This window comes from Oncorhynchus mykiss, chromosome 13 (assembly GCF_013265735.2).
Source record: "Oncorhynchus mykiss isolate Arlee chromosome 13, USDA_OmykA_1.1, whole genome shotgun sequence".
Lineage (NCBI taxonomy): Eukaryota > Metazoa > Chordata > Actinopteri > Salmoniformes > Salmonidae > Oncorhynchus > Oncorhynchus mykiss.
This window is the reverse complement of record NC_048577.1, coordinates 58,667,867-58,682,714: the sequence shown is the minus strand read 5'-3', so window position 1 is coordinate 58,682,714 and position 14,848 is coordinate 58,667,867. Positions and strand designations below refer to the sequence as shown.

The 14,848-nt window shown below is 42.1% G+C and overlaps 2 long non-coding RNA genes across 2 annotated transcripts; both read left to right on the top strand.

Moving 5' to 3' along the window:
• Positions 1-3,478: 3,478 nt before the first annotated feature.
• Positions 3,479-7,296, top strand: LOC118938335. The gene is made up of 3 exons (XR_005035618.1): positions 3,479-3,531; positions 4,309-4,442; positions 7,255-7,296. It is a non-coding gene; the product is annotated as an uncharacterized LOC118938335 (long non-coding RNA).
• Positions 7,297-9,828: 2,532 nt separating this feature from the next.
• On the top strand, positions 9,829-14,098 carry LOC118938334. The gene is made up of 3 exons (XR_005035617.1): positions 9,829-10,140; positions 10,917-11,050; positions 14,057-14,098. It is a non-coding gene; the product is annotated as an uncharacterized LOC118938334 (long non-coding RNA).
• The last annotated feature ends 750 nt before the right edge of the window (positions 14,099-14,848 follow it).

The following is a 14,848-nucleotide window of genomic DNA, read 5'->3' as shown; positions in this document are numbered from 1 at the left end:
CAAGGTGATGGTTTGTGTGTGTTAGTGAGAGGTTGCCTGGGTAGCTGTGTTTTGCACTGGGTGAAAGTTGATTGCATTTGTTTTGGAACTGGGCTGCCTCCCGGGAGTGAGTCGGGTTCACAGTTCAAAGCCCATGTTGAAGTCGGCTCAAAACAAAAGTGAGGTAATTAAGCATGTGGAGTGATGAGTAGGCTTGTGTATTCACAGACAAAAGTAATTGCTTTCGATCAAAATGCTTTGTCCGCATTCCCAATGAAAACTAATTTAAAATGTAAACATATTTTATGGAAGAGATGTATGTTTCTGGACGATGCACAATGCTGCCTTGTTGACGACATGAACGAGTGACACAGATTACTGTTGGATTTGAGGAGGCTTTTGTCCGTTCATGTCAGAGGCTAAAGGCTGTGTTGTTATGATTATGTACGGTCAGATATATATTCCTAGTGAATGTCTACACATCCTTGCACAGTCTTTACATTTTAATGCCTTAAAATTAAATATCTGAAAAAATATCTGAAAATATATATGAATATGTGTTGAACGCATAAAGTTTTCACACTCCAGAGTAAATACCTGGTGGAAGCACCTTGGGCAGCCATCTCAGGGTTAGGTTTTCAGAAGACTGAGGAAGGTTTTACTCTAACTTTTTACCTGGTTTTTGCTCCTTTTCCTTTGATCCTGACACACTCTGCAATCCCTCTCTTCCCGTGACAAGCATAGCCATAACATGATGCTGCCACCACAATACTTGAACATTCAGAGGGTTTCACTCTGTGACTCAAACCTGAAATGTTTAATTTAGGCCCAAAAGTTAATTGATTTGACATATTGCCTTGCAGTGTTTACATTTACATTTGACATTTGAATAATTTAGCAGATGCTGTTATCCAGAGCAACTTACAGTTAGTGGATTCATCTTAAGATGGCTAATTGAGACAATCACATATCTCAATCATAGTAAGTGCCTCTTATTTTGAAACCTCTCTGTTCCTATGCATGCCTATCCTCCATTTAAAGGGATATCAACCGGATTCCTTTTTCTATGGCTTCGCTAAGGTGTCAACAGTCTTTAGACATAGTTTCAGGCTTTTATTTTGAAAAATGAGCGAGAAAGATCACATTGCGTAAGTAGATAGGAGGGGGCTCTCAGAGTGAGTTTTGCGCAACAGAGTAAAGCGGCCATTGTTTCTCTCTGTCCTATTGAAAGACCTACACTCCCGGTTGATATATTATCGAATATATATTTTAAAAACAACCTGAGGGTTGATTATAAAAAACTTTTGACATGTTTCTGTTGACATTATGGATATTATTTGGAATTTTCGTCTGCGTTTTCGTGACCGCTCTTTCCTGTGGATTTCTGAACATAACACGACAAACAAACGGAGGTATTTTGGATATAAAAATAATCTTTATGGAACAAAAGGAACATTTGTTGTGTAACTGGGAGTCTCGTGAGTGAAAACATCCGAAGATCATCAAAGGTAAACAATTTAATTTGATTGCTTTTCTGATTTTCGTGACAAGCTACCTGTTACTGAGTGTACTTAATGTTTTGTCATGCGATCGCTAAACTTACACAAACGGATTGCTTTCGCTGTAAAGCATAATTTCAAAATCTGAGACGACATGTGGATTAACAAAAGGCTAAGCAGTGTTTTGCAATATTGCACTTGTGATTTCATGAATATGAGTATTTTTAGTCATATTATTTGACTGTGGCGCTATGCTATTCAGCAGTTGCTGAAGATTTATAGAAAAAAAGTCAAGTGCGAGTGTTAGATGAAGAAAGGCAAGAGTGTTAGTTATTATCATTATTATTGTCATTATATATATTTTTTAATGGAGGGGTGAGGGGGAGGGTGTTGTGGGATTATTTTAAATAAAATTGTCAATTGCCCACGTTATTAAATATCAGAATAAAAATACATTTTCCAGAATTCATTAGATCAAACACTTCTGAATGGAAGGGAACAACCTAACATCTAATGACAAAACAATTGTCTTTGAGTTCGAATGAGACGTATCTTTCTTATCTGAGTTGAATTTATTTGAAATGCTTTTAATTCAGTTCTACTTCCTTCATTTCAAATGCATTTCAAATTCTGCTTGCTGTGTGTTGTGACAAATTCAAATGTTCAATTCATGGGATAAATTTAACTAAATTTAGGAATTTAGAATCAACCCCAACCCTGGCTCAAACGAGTGCAGTCTCCTGTCTCCTCCATCAACCAGTTAATGGAGGCAGAACTTTTAGACCAATTTCTCTTTGCATTGCATAACAAACTGAGATAGAATCTGCTTGTTGGCTGCTGATCAGACTTAAGCAAGCACCTCTGTGCTGTTGATATTGAGGGAACTTCTTGAATATATTTGTAATTGATGATACTGTTGTTTTTTGAAATTGCAGTGAGTATGATTGGTCAATTTTAGCCACGTGCTATCTCACTGTCTAAGAGGACCACAATGGAAAGAAGCCTTCGGCGTTATTGTGTATTTTATGTGGTAGGCTTGTGTGGCCTACCACTTCGCAGCTGAGCCGTTGTTGCTCCCAGACGGTTTTCCACTTCACAATAACAGCACTTACGGCTGACCGGGGCAGCTCTAGCAGGGCAGACATTTGACAAACTGACTTGTTGGAGAGGTGGCATCCTATGACAGTGCCACTTTGAAAGTCACTGAGCTCTTCAGTAAAGCTGTTCTACTGCCAATGTTTGTCTATGGAGATTGCATGTCTGTATGTTCGATCTTATACACCTTCCAGCAACAGGTGTGGCTGAAATAGCCTAATCCACTCATTTGAAGGGGTGTCCACAAAATGTTGTATAGTGTACACAAAACATTATTCTAGAAATGGAAGCACAACAGGGATTACCAACAATTGGTAACCACACACATACAAGTACATGTACAACAACATGCACACACACACACACACACACACACACGCACACACACACACACACACACACACACACACACACACACACACACACACACACACACACACACACACACACACACACACACACACACACACACACACACACACACACATCTGACTGAGCCTTCCCCGGGGCTTGCTGGCCTCCCAGGTGGGCACCCACAGGTGGACAGGAAGGAGCATTGGAGCTCAGTGGAGAGGGGAAACCTGGAGAGAGAGAGAGAGAGAGAGGGGAAAGAAACCTTTTACACATTACATTCACAAAGAAACAGGTAAATAAACAATAAAAATGTACTTGCCAAGATGTCTTAATTAGTTTAAGCACTATTGCTCAATCACAGTAATATACTGAGCACAGTCATTCTATTTTATAGAGGGGAAATTAGGGTTAAGAAAGGCTACCACAAGGAGGTGTTTTATTGTAGCTTGAATATGAAAACTAGTCAGAACAAGTCAAAGAACAGCCACACCCATCCTGCTGTACTCCTTTACCCAACGCCACATACATTGTTCAGTATGTTTGTTTGCTGCAGAGAGGTGTGTCAATAGCACAGAATACATTTGTAGAATTTTGCCTTTATGTGGTAAGTATCAGCATATTTTTGTTTAAACTTTCCACACATTTCATGGTAAACTCTCAGTTGATCAGTGTGGGCTCATTTAAAGGAAATACAGAGATTTGCAACTTTATGTGATGTGAGTATAAACCTTTTATTTTATTTCAAATAAGTGGCAGCATGAATTAGGTTAGCTTGAAATAGTAGCAGAATGACTGAGCGATGTTTTACAGACATTACAAATCTGTTCTGCAATAGAAACAAACTTTTTTAATGGCCAAATCACCTAAAGTCAAACCAAATATCGAGTTTATTTCAGTGGAGTTCAGTTGATTTGGCCATGAAATATTTGGCCCCAACCCACATCCAGAGTGCAGCGGAAATTTTCCTGGGATTTGCTCATTTCTACCGTCGCTTCATTTGGGGCTACAGCACCCTGGCTTCTCCCCTCTCTGCACTCGATTCTCCCAAGGTGCCATTAACATGGTCAACCCGGCTGTTAACAGGGCGTTTTTGGACCTTAAGCATTGGTTTACTACAGCCCCCATCCTCATCCATCCGGACCCGTCCCTTCAGTTTGTGGTTGAGGTCGACCCTTCTGACGTTAGATTGGGGGCTTGAAGGGGCGGAACATGCATTTTTGGTGTGAACCAACCATAAGAATTTACAATATCTCCACACAGCCAAGCGCCTTAACTCTAGGCAGACCCGTTGGGCTCTGTTATTCACCAGATTCAACTTTCCCATCTCCTACTGCCCAAGGTCCAAGAATGTGAAGCCTGATGCTCTCTCTCGCCTGTATAGTTCTGCTGCCACACCTTCTGACTCTGAGACCATTCTCCCTACCTCATTGGAGCTCAGTGGAGAGGGGAAACCTGGAGAGAGAGAGAGAGAGAGGGGAAAGAAACCTTTTACACATTACATTCACACAGAAACAGGTAAATAAACAATAAAAATGTACTTGCCAAGATGTCTTAATTAGTTTAAGCACTATTGCTCAATCACAGTAATATACTGAGCACAGTCATTCTATTTTATAGAGGGGAAATTAGGGTTAAGAAAGGCTACCACAAGGAGGTGTTTTTTTGTAGCTTGAATATGAAAACTAGTCAGAACAAGTCAAAGAACGGCAACACCCATCCTGCTGTACTCCTTTACCCAACGCCACATACATTGTTCAGTATGTTTGTTTGCTGTAGAGAGGTGTGTCAATAGCACAGAATACATTTGTAGAATTTTGCCTTTATGTGGTAAGTATCAGCATATTTTAGTTTAAACTTTCCACACATTTCATGGTAAACTCTCAGTTGATCAGTGTGGGCTCATTTAAAGGAAATACATTTTTTTTGTCATTTAAATTTCCTCATGCAAAAGGTTTCTGAAACTGCTTAGAAATGCCTGAAATGGCTTAGGACTACTTTCAGGGTAAGGAAAAAGATCCGTAATTTTGAAGAGATTTGCAACTTTATGTGATGTGAGTATAACAATCTTTTTGTTTTAAATAAGTAGCACCATTAAAATAAATTATCTTAAATGAGGGTTTAGCTAGGGTTAAATTGGATTCAGATTTTGATTCATATCTTGTAAGCTGATTATTGAATGCTAACATTAGTGCAAATGATGAAAAGTGAGTAATGTAAGAGATTTGTAACTTTATGTGATGTGAGTATAAACCTTTTCCTTTATTTTAAATACAGTGCCTTGCGAAAGTATTCGGCCCCCTTGAACTTTGCGACCTTTTGCCACATTTCAGGCTTCAAACATAAAGATATAAAACTGTATTTTTTTGTGAAGAATCAACAAGAAGTGGGACACAATCATGAAGTGGAACGACATTTATTGGATATTTCAAACTTTTTTAACAAATCAAAAACTGAAAAATTGGGCGTGCAAAATTATTCAGCCCCTTTACTTTCAGTGCAGCAAACTCTCTCCAGAAGTTCAGTGAGGATCTCTGAATAATCCAATGTTGACCTAAATGACTAATGATGATAAATACAATCCACCTGTGTGTAATCAAGTCTCCGTATAAATGCACCTGCACTGTGATAGTCTCAGAGGTCCGTTAAAAGCGCAGAGAGCATCATGAAGAACAAGGAACACACCAGGCAGGTCCGAGATACTGTTGTGAAGAAGTTTAAAGCCGGATTTGGATACAAAAAGATTTCCCAAGCTTTAAACATCCCAAGGAGCACTGTGCAAGCGATAATATTGAAATGGAAGGAGTATCAGACCACTGCAAATCTACCAAGTCCTGGCCGTCCCTCTAAACTTTCAGCTCATACAAGGAGAAGACTGATCAGAGATGCAGCCAAGAGGCCCATGATCACTCTGGATGAACTGCAGAGATCTACAGCTGAGGTGGGAGACTCTGTCCATAGGACAACAATCAGTCTTATTTTGCACAAATCTGGCCTTTATGGAAGAGTGGCAAGAAGAAAGCCATTTCTTAAAGATATCTATAAAAAGTGTTGTTTAAAGTTTGCCACAAGCCACCTGGGAGACACACCAAACATGTGGAAGAAGGTGCTCTGGTCAGATGAAACCAAAATTGAACTTTTTGGCAACAATGCAAAACGTTATGTTTGGCGTAAAAGCAACACAGCTGAACACACCATCCCCACTGTCAAACATGGTGGTGGCAGCATCATGGTTTGGGCCTTTCTTCAGCAGGGACAGGGAAGATGGTTAAAATTGATGGGAAGATGGATGGAGCCAAATACAGGACCATTCTGGAAGAAAACCTGATGGAGTCTGCAAAAGACCTGAGACTGGGACGGAGATTTGTCTTCCAACAAGACAATGATCCAAAACATAAAGCAAAATCTACAATGGAATGGTTCAAAATAAACATATCCAGGTGTTAGAATGGCCAAGTCAAAGTCCAGACCTGAATCCAATCGAGAATCTGTGGAAAGAACTGAAAACTGCTGTTCACAAATGCTCTCCATCCAACCTCACTGAGCTCGAGCTGTTTTGCAAGGAGGAATGGGAAAAAATGTCAGTCTCTCGATGTGCAAAACTGATAGAGACATACCCCAAGCGACTTACAGCTGTAATCGCAGCAAAAGGTGGCGCTACAAAGTATTAACTTAAGGGGGCTGAATAATTTTGCACGCCCAATTTTTCAGTTTTTGATTTGTTAAAAAAGTTTGAAATATCCAATAAATGTCGTTCCACTTCATGATTGTGTCCCATTTGTTGTTGATTCTTCACAAAAAAATACAGTTTTATATCTTTATGTTTGAAGCCTGAAATGTGGCAAAAGGTCGCAAAGTTCAAGGGGGCCAAATACTTTCGCAAGGCACTGTAAGTGGCAGCATGATTAGGTTAGCTTGAAATAGTAGCAGAATGACTGAGTGATGTTTTACAGACATTACAAATCTGTTCTGCAATAGAAACAAACTTTTTTAATGGCCAAATCACCTAAAGTCAAACCAAATATCGAGTTTATTTCAGTGGAGTTCAGTTGATTTGGCCATGAAATATTTGGCCCCAACCCACATCCAGAGTGCAGCGGAAATTTTCCTGGGATTTGCTTGTTCTGACGTTGGATTGGGGGCTTGAAGGGGCGGAACATGCATTTTTGGTGTGGACCAACCATAAGAATTTACAATATCTCCACACAGCCAAGCGCCTTAACTCTAGGCAGACCCGTTGGGCTCTGTTATTCACCAGATTCAACTTTCCCATCTCCTACTGCCCAAGGTCCAAGAATGTGAAGCCTGATGCTCTCTCTCGCCTGTATAGTTCTGCTGCCACACCTTCTGACTCTGAGACCATTCTCCCTACCTCATGTCTTGCAGTTACAGTTGTCTGTGGCATCGAGAGGCACAATGTTGTCTGGTCCACAAGGCACAACGCTAACCGGATGTTTGTCCCAGCTCCAAGCTCACCTGCTATCCTGGCTCCCGTCAAACCCTGGCCTTCCTCCGACAACGCTTTTTGGTTCCTGACGTCTCAGCCTTCGTCGCTGCATGCATGGTATGTGCTCAGAATAAGACTCCGTGGCAAGCTCCGGCTGGCCTCATTCAACCACTCCCTGTTCCTCATTGCCCCTGGTCCCATATCTCCCTGGACTTTGTCACTGGGCTTCCTCCATTGATGGCAACACCATCATCCTTACAGTGGATAGGTTCTCTAAAGCCGCCCATTTTATCCCCCTCCCCAAGTTACCTTCAGCCATGGAGACGGCCCAGATCATGGTCAGCACGTCTTTCGAATCCATGGACGCCCTATCGACATAGTCTCTGATCGTGGTCCTCAATTCACATCCTGATTCTGGAAGGCGTTCTGCACCCTCATTGGGTTGTCGGCCAGTCTGTCCTCCGGGTTTCACCCCCAGTCCAATGGCCAGTCAGAAGGTGCCAATCAGGACCTGGAGACGAATCTTCAGTGCCTCGTCTCGACCAACCCCACCGTCTTGTCTCGTCAAGCCTACCAGTGTGTTGTTCCGTACTCCTGTTTTTTCTAGTCCTCCCGGTTCCAACCTTTTCTGCCTGCTCTGACACTGAGCCCGCCTGCCAGACCATTCAGCCTGCCCTGACCTCGAGCCTGCCTGCCACTCTGTACCTTTTGGACTCTGACCTGGTTTACGATCTTCTGCCTGTCCTCAACTTGCCTCTTGCCTGCCCCTTGTATTTTAATAAATATCAGAGACGCGAACCATCTGCCTCCTGTGTCTGCATCTGGGTCTCATCCTGTGTCGTTTTACAACCATAGAGATCCTATTAGATCTTGCAGATTTATACCATCTGCCTATCTGCACTGACTCTATCTTGCATTGACACTACGCACACACACTAGACTTTAAATACACACCATATATACACACTCACGCACACTATATTGTCACTCCCACACAAAACCCACTCACATTCACATACACTACATATGCACACACACACATAACAGACACGCAAACCGACACAACACAAACACACATTCACACATACACGCACACTCACACACACTTTTACACTCATACTTGGCTGCTGCTGCTCTGCTCTTTATTTTTGTATTTATTATTTTACACACAAAGCTTTATTGTAATGAAGTAGGCCTACTTTTGTGACTTGTGTTCTGTTCTTTTCATAAGAAGTATCTCCACCGATTCCACCCAGAGCCTTCATCAGGGTAATATTTGCTGTAGCCAAGAACAACTGCTTTGAAACAATGTCAACCCAACCAAATAAGGTTGAATTCAGATAGAGAACAAGCCTGCCCATCGGGACATGAATTAAACAAACTCAAGGGAAAGTCAATGCAAATTTAGATAATGTCATTTTCTGAATATGTTTGCATGTGACCTTTGTGGAGAGAGCAGAGTGAAATGTGAAACTACACTGACCCATTGAGAAAACAATATCCCCAAAACTGCCACTGGCACTCTGGAATGGGGAATCATTCAAAAACACTTTCTGCATAAAGCCTTCATCATGGTTTAAGTCATGGGAGACAGACACGTATTTAAATAAACACCTGTGCTTAGCTGTGGTCTCAGAAAATATATGTTTTTTCCAGGTCTATTCATTAAATGCTTAGCTGTGGTATCAGAATGAAGAGTTTATCCCAGGTCTACTCTTTGTAAATTCACCATGATATATACCCTGATGAAGCCTCTATGCTGAAACACTTTGGTGTTTTTTAGATATGGTATACGTTATAAGTTTATATAAGTTAAAGTCACGCCTACTTTGTAATCCATACGTAACCAATGCAGCTCTAGCAGGGCAGACATTTGACAAACTGACTTGTTGGAGAGGTGGCATCCTATGACAGTGCCACTTTGAAAGTCACTGAGCTCTTCAGTAAAGCTGTTCTACTGCCAATGTTTGTCTATGGAGATTGCATGTCTGTACGTTCGATCTTATACACCTTCCAGCAACAGGTGTGGCTGAAATAGCCTAATCCACTCATTTGAAGGGGTGTCCACAAAATGTTGTATAGTGTACACAAAACATTATTCTAGAAATGGAAGCACAACAGGGATTACCAACAATTGGTAACCACACACATACAAGTACATGTACAACAACATGCACACACACACACACACACACACACACACACACACACACACACACACACACACACACACACACACACACACACACACACACACACACACACACACATACACACACACACACACACACACACACACATCTGACTGAGCCTTCCCCGGGGCTTGCTGGCCTCCCAGGTGGGCACCCACAGGTGGACAGGAAGGAGCATTGGAGCTCAGTGGAGAGGGGAAACCTGGAGAGAGAGAGAGAGAGAGGGGAAAGAAACCTTTTACACATTACATTCACAAAGAAACAGGTAAATAAACAATAAAAATGTACTTACCAAGATGTCTTAATTAGTTTAAGCACTATTGCTCAATCACAGTAATATACTGAGCACAGTCATTCTATTTTATAGAGGGGAAATTAGGGTTAAGAAAGGCTACCACAAGGAGGTGTTGTTTTGTAGCTTGAATATGAAAACCAGTCAGAACAAGTCAAAGAACGGCAACACCCATCCTGCTGTACTCCTTTACCCAACGCCACATACATTGTTCAGTGTGTTTGTTTGCTGTAGAGAGGTGTGTCAATAGCACAGAATACATTTGTAGAATTTTGCCTTTATGTGGTAAGTATCAGCATATTTTTGTTTAAACTTTCCACACATTTCATGGTAAACTCTCAGTTGATCAGTGTGGGCTCATTTAAAGGAAATACAGAGATTTGCAACTTTATGTGATGTGAGTATAAACCTTTTATTTTATTTCAAATAAGTGGCAGCATGATTAGGTTAGCTTGAAATAGTAGCAGAATGACTGAGCGATGTTTTACAGACATTACAAATCTGTTCTGCAATAGAAACAAACTTTTTTAATGGCCAAATCACCTAAAGTCAAACCAAATATCGAGTTTATTTCAGTGGAGTTCAGTTGATTTGGCCATGAAATATTTGGTCCCAACCCACATCCAGAGTGCAGCGGAAATTTTCCTGGGATTTGCTCATTTCTACTGTCGCTTCATTTGGGGCTACAGCACCCTGGCTTCTCCCCTCTCTGCACTCGATTCTCCCAAGGTGCCATTAACATGGTCAACCCGGCTGTTAACAGGGCGTTTTTGGACCTTAAGCATCGGTTTACTACAGCCCCCATCCTCATCCATCCGGACCCGTCCCTTCAGTTTGTGGTTGAGGTCGACCCTTCTGACGTTAGATTGGGGGCTTGAAGGGGCGGAACATGCATTTTTGGTGTGAACCAACCATAAGAATTTACAATATCTCCACACAGCCAAGCGCCTTAACTCTAGGCAGACCCGTTGGGCTCTGTTATTCACCAGATTCAACTTTACCATCTCCTACTGCCCAAGGTCCAAGAATGTGAAGCCTGATGCTCTCTCTCGCCTGTATAGTTCTGCTGCCACACCTTCTGACTCTGAGACCATTCTCCCTACCTCATTGGAGCTCAGTGGAGAGGGGAAACCTGGAGAGAGAGAGAGAGAGAGGGGAAAGAAACCTTTTACACATTACATTCACACAGAAACAGGTAAATAAACAATAAAAATGTACTTACCAAGATGTCTTAATTAGTTTAAGCACTATTGCTCAATCACAGTAATATACTGAGCACAGTCATTCTATTTTATAGAGGGGAAATTAGGGTTAAGAAAGGCTACCACAAGGAGGTGTTGTTTTGTAGCTTGAATATGAAAACCAGTCAGAACAAGTCAAAGAACGGCAACACCCATCCTGCTGTACTCCTTTACCCAACGCCACATACATTGTTCAGTGTGTTTGTTTGCTGTAGAGAGGTGTGTCAATAGCACAGAATACATTTGTAGAATTTTGCCTTTATGTGGTAAGTATCAGCATATTTTAGTTTAAACTTTCCACACATTTCATGGTAAACTCTCAGTTGATCAGTGTGGGCTCATTTAAAGGAAATACATTTTTTTTGTCATTTAAATTTCCTCATGCAAAAGGTTTCTGAAACTGCTTAGAAATGCCTGAAATGGCTTAGGACTACTTTCAGGGTAAGGAAAAAGATCCGTAATTTTGAAGAGATTTGCAACTTTATGTGATGTGAGTATAACAATATTTTTGTTTTAAATAAGTAGCACCATTAAAGTAAATGATCTTAAATGAGGGTTTAGCTAGGGTTAAATTGGATTCAGATTTTGATTCATATCGTGTAAGCTGATTATTGAATGCTAACATTAGTGCAAATGATGAAAAGTGAGTAATGTTAGAGATTTGCAACTTTATGTGATGTGAGTATAAACCTTTTCCTTTATTTTAAATACAGTGCCTTGCGAAGGTATTCGCCCCCCTTGAACTTTGCGACCTTTTGCCACATTTCAGGCTTCAAACATAAAGATATAAAACTGTATTTTTTTGTGAAGAATCAACAAGAAGTGGGACACAATCATGAAGTGGAACGACATTTATTGGATATTTCAAACTTTTTTAACAAATCAAAAACTGAAAAATTGGGCGTGCAAAATTATTCAGCCCCTTTACTTTCAGTGCAGCAAACTCTCTCCAGAAGTTCAGTGAGGATCTCTGAATGATCCAATGTTGACCTAAATGACTAATGATGATAAATACAATCCACCTGTGTGTAATCAAGTCTCTGTATAAATGCACCTGCACTGTGATAGTCTCACAGGTCCGTTAAAAGCGCAGAGAGCATCATGAAGAACAAGGAACACACCAGGCAGGTCCGAGATACTGTTGTGAAGAAGTTTAAAGCCGGATTTGGATACAAAAAGATTTCCCAAGCTTTAAACATCCCAAGGAGCACTGTGCAAGCGATAATATTGAAATGGAAGGAGTATCAGACCACTGCAAATCTACCAAGTCCTGGCCGTCCCTCTAAACTTTCAGCTCATACAAGGAGAAGACTGATCAGAGATGCAGCCAAGAGACCCATGATCACTCTGGATGAACTGCAGAGATCTACAGCTGAGGTGGGAGACTCTGTCCATAGGACAACAATCAGTCGTATATTGCACAAATCTGGCCTTTATGGAAGAGTGGCAAGAAGAAAGCCATTTCTTAAAGATATCTATAAAAAGTGTCGTTTAAATTTTGCCACAAGCCACCTGGGAGACACACCAAACATGTGGAAGAAGGTGCTCTGGTCAGATGAAACCAAAATTGAACTTTTTGGCAACAATGCAAAACATTATGTTTGGCGTAAAAGCAACACAGCTGAACACACCATCCCCACTGTCAAACATGGTGGTGGCAGCATCATGGTTTGGGCCTTTCTTCAGCAGGGACAGGGAAGATGGTTAAAATTGATGGGAAGATGGATGGAGCCAAATACAGGACCATTCTGGAAGAAAACCTGATGGAGTCTGCAAAAGACCTGAGACTGGGACGGAGATTTGTCTTCCAACAAGACAATGATCCAAAACATAAAGCAAAATCTACAATGGAATGGTTCAAAATAAACATATCCAGGTGTTAGAATGGCCAAGTCAAAGTCCAGACCTGAATCCAATCGAGAATCTGTGGAAAGAACTGAAAACTGCTGTTCACAAATGCTCTCCATCCAACCTCACTGAGCTCGAGCTGTTTTGCAAGGAGGAATGGGAAAAAATGTCAGTCTCTCGATGTGCAAAACTGATAGAGACATACCCCAAGCGACTTACAGCTGTAATCGCAGCAAAAGGTGGCTCTACAAAGTATTAACTTAAGGGGGCTGAATAATTTTGCACGCCCAATTTTTCAGTTTTTGATTTGTTAAAAAAGTTTGAAATATCCAATAAATGTCGTTCCACTTCATGATTGTGTCCCACTTGTTGTTGATTCTTCACAAAAAAATACAGTTTTATATCTTTATGTTTGAAGCCTGAAATGTGGCAAAAGGTTGCAAAGTTCAAGGGGGCCAAATACTTTCGCAAGGCACTGTAAGTGGCAGCATGATTAGGTTAGCTTGAAATAGTAGCAGAATGACTGAGTGATGTTTTACAGACATTACAAATCTGTTCTGCAATAGAAACAAACTTTTTTAATGGCCAAATCACCTAAAGTCAAACCAAATATCGAGTTTATTTCAGTGGAGTTCAGTTGATTTGGCCATGAAATATTTGGCCCCAACCCACATCCAGAGTGCAGCGGAAATTTTCCTGGGATTTGCTCATTTCTACCGTCGCTTCATTTGGGGCTACAGCACCCTGGCTTCTCCCCTCTCTGCACTCGATTCTCCCAAGGTGCCATTAACATGGTCAACCCGGCTGTTAACAGGGCGTTTTTGGACCTTAAGCATCGGTTTACTACAGCCCCCATCCTCATCCATCCGGACCCGTCCCTTCAGTTTGTGGTTGAGGTCGACCCTTCTGACGTTGGATTGGGGGCTTGAAGGGGCGGAACATGCATTTTTGGTGTGGACCAACCATAAGAATTTACAATATCTCCACACAGCCAAGCGCCTTAACTCTAGGCAGACCCGTTGGGCTCTGTTATTCACCAGATTCAACTTTCCCATCTCCTACTGCCCAAGGTCCAAGAATGTGAAGCCTGATGCTCTCTCTCGCCTGTATAGTTCTGCTGCCACACCTTCTGACTCTGAGACCATTCTCCCTACCTCATGTCTTGCAGTTACAGTTGTCTGTGGCATCGAGAGGCACAATGTTGTCTGGTCCACAAGGCACAACGCTAACCGGATGTTTGTCCCAGCTCCAAGCTCACCTGCTATCCTGGCTCCCGTCAAACCCTGGCCTTCCTCCGACAACGCTTTTGGTTCCTGACGTCTCAGCCTTCGTCGCTGCATGCATGGTATGTGCTCAGAATAAGACTCCGTGGCAAGCTCCGGCTGGCCTCATTCAACCACTCCCTGTTCCTCATTGCCCCTGGTCCCATATCTCCCTGGACTTTGTCACTGGGCTTCCTCCATCTGATGGCAACACCATCATCCTTACAGTGGATAGGTTCTCTAAAGCCGCCCATTTCATCCCCCTCCCCAAGTTACCTTCAGTCATGGAGACGGCCCAGATCATGGTCAGCACGTCTTTCGAATCCATGGACGCCCTATCGACATAGTCTTCGATCGTGGTCCTCAATTCACATCCTGATTCTGGAAGGCGTTCTGCACCCTCATTGGGTTGTCGGCCAGTCTGTCCTCCGGGTTTCACCCCCAGTCCAATGGCCAGTCAGAAGGTGCCAATCAGGACCTGGAGACGAATCTTCAGTGCCTCGTCTCGACCAACCCCACCGTCTTGTCTCGTCAAGCCTACCAGTGTGTTGTTCCGTACTCCTGTTTTTTCTAGTCCTCCCGGTTCCGACCTTTTCTGCCTGCCCTGACACTGAGCCCGCCTGCCAGACCATTCAGCCTGCC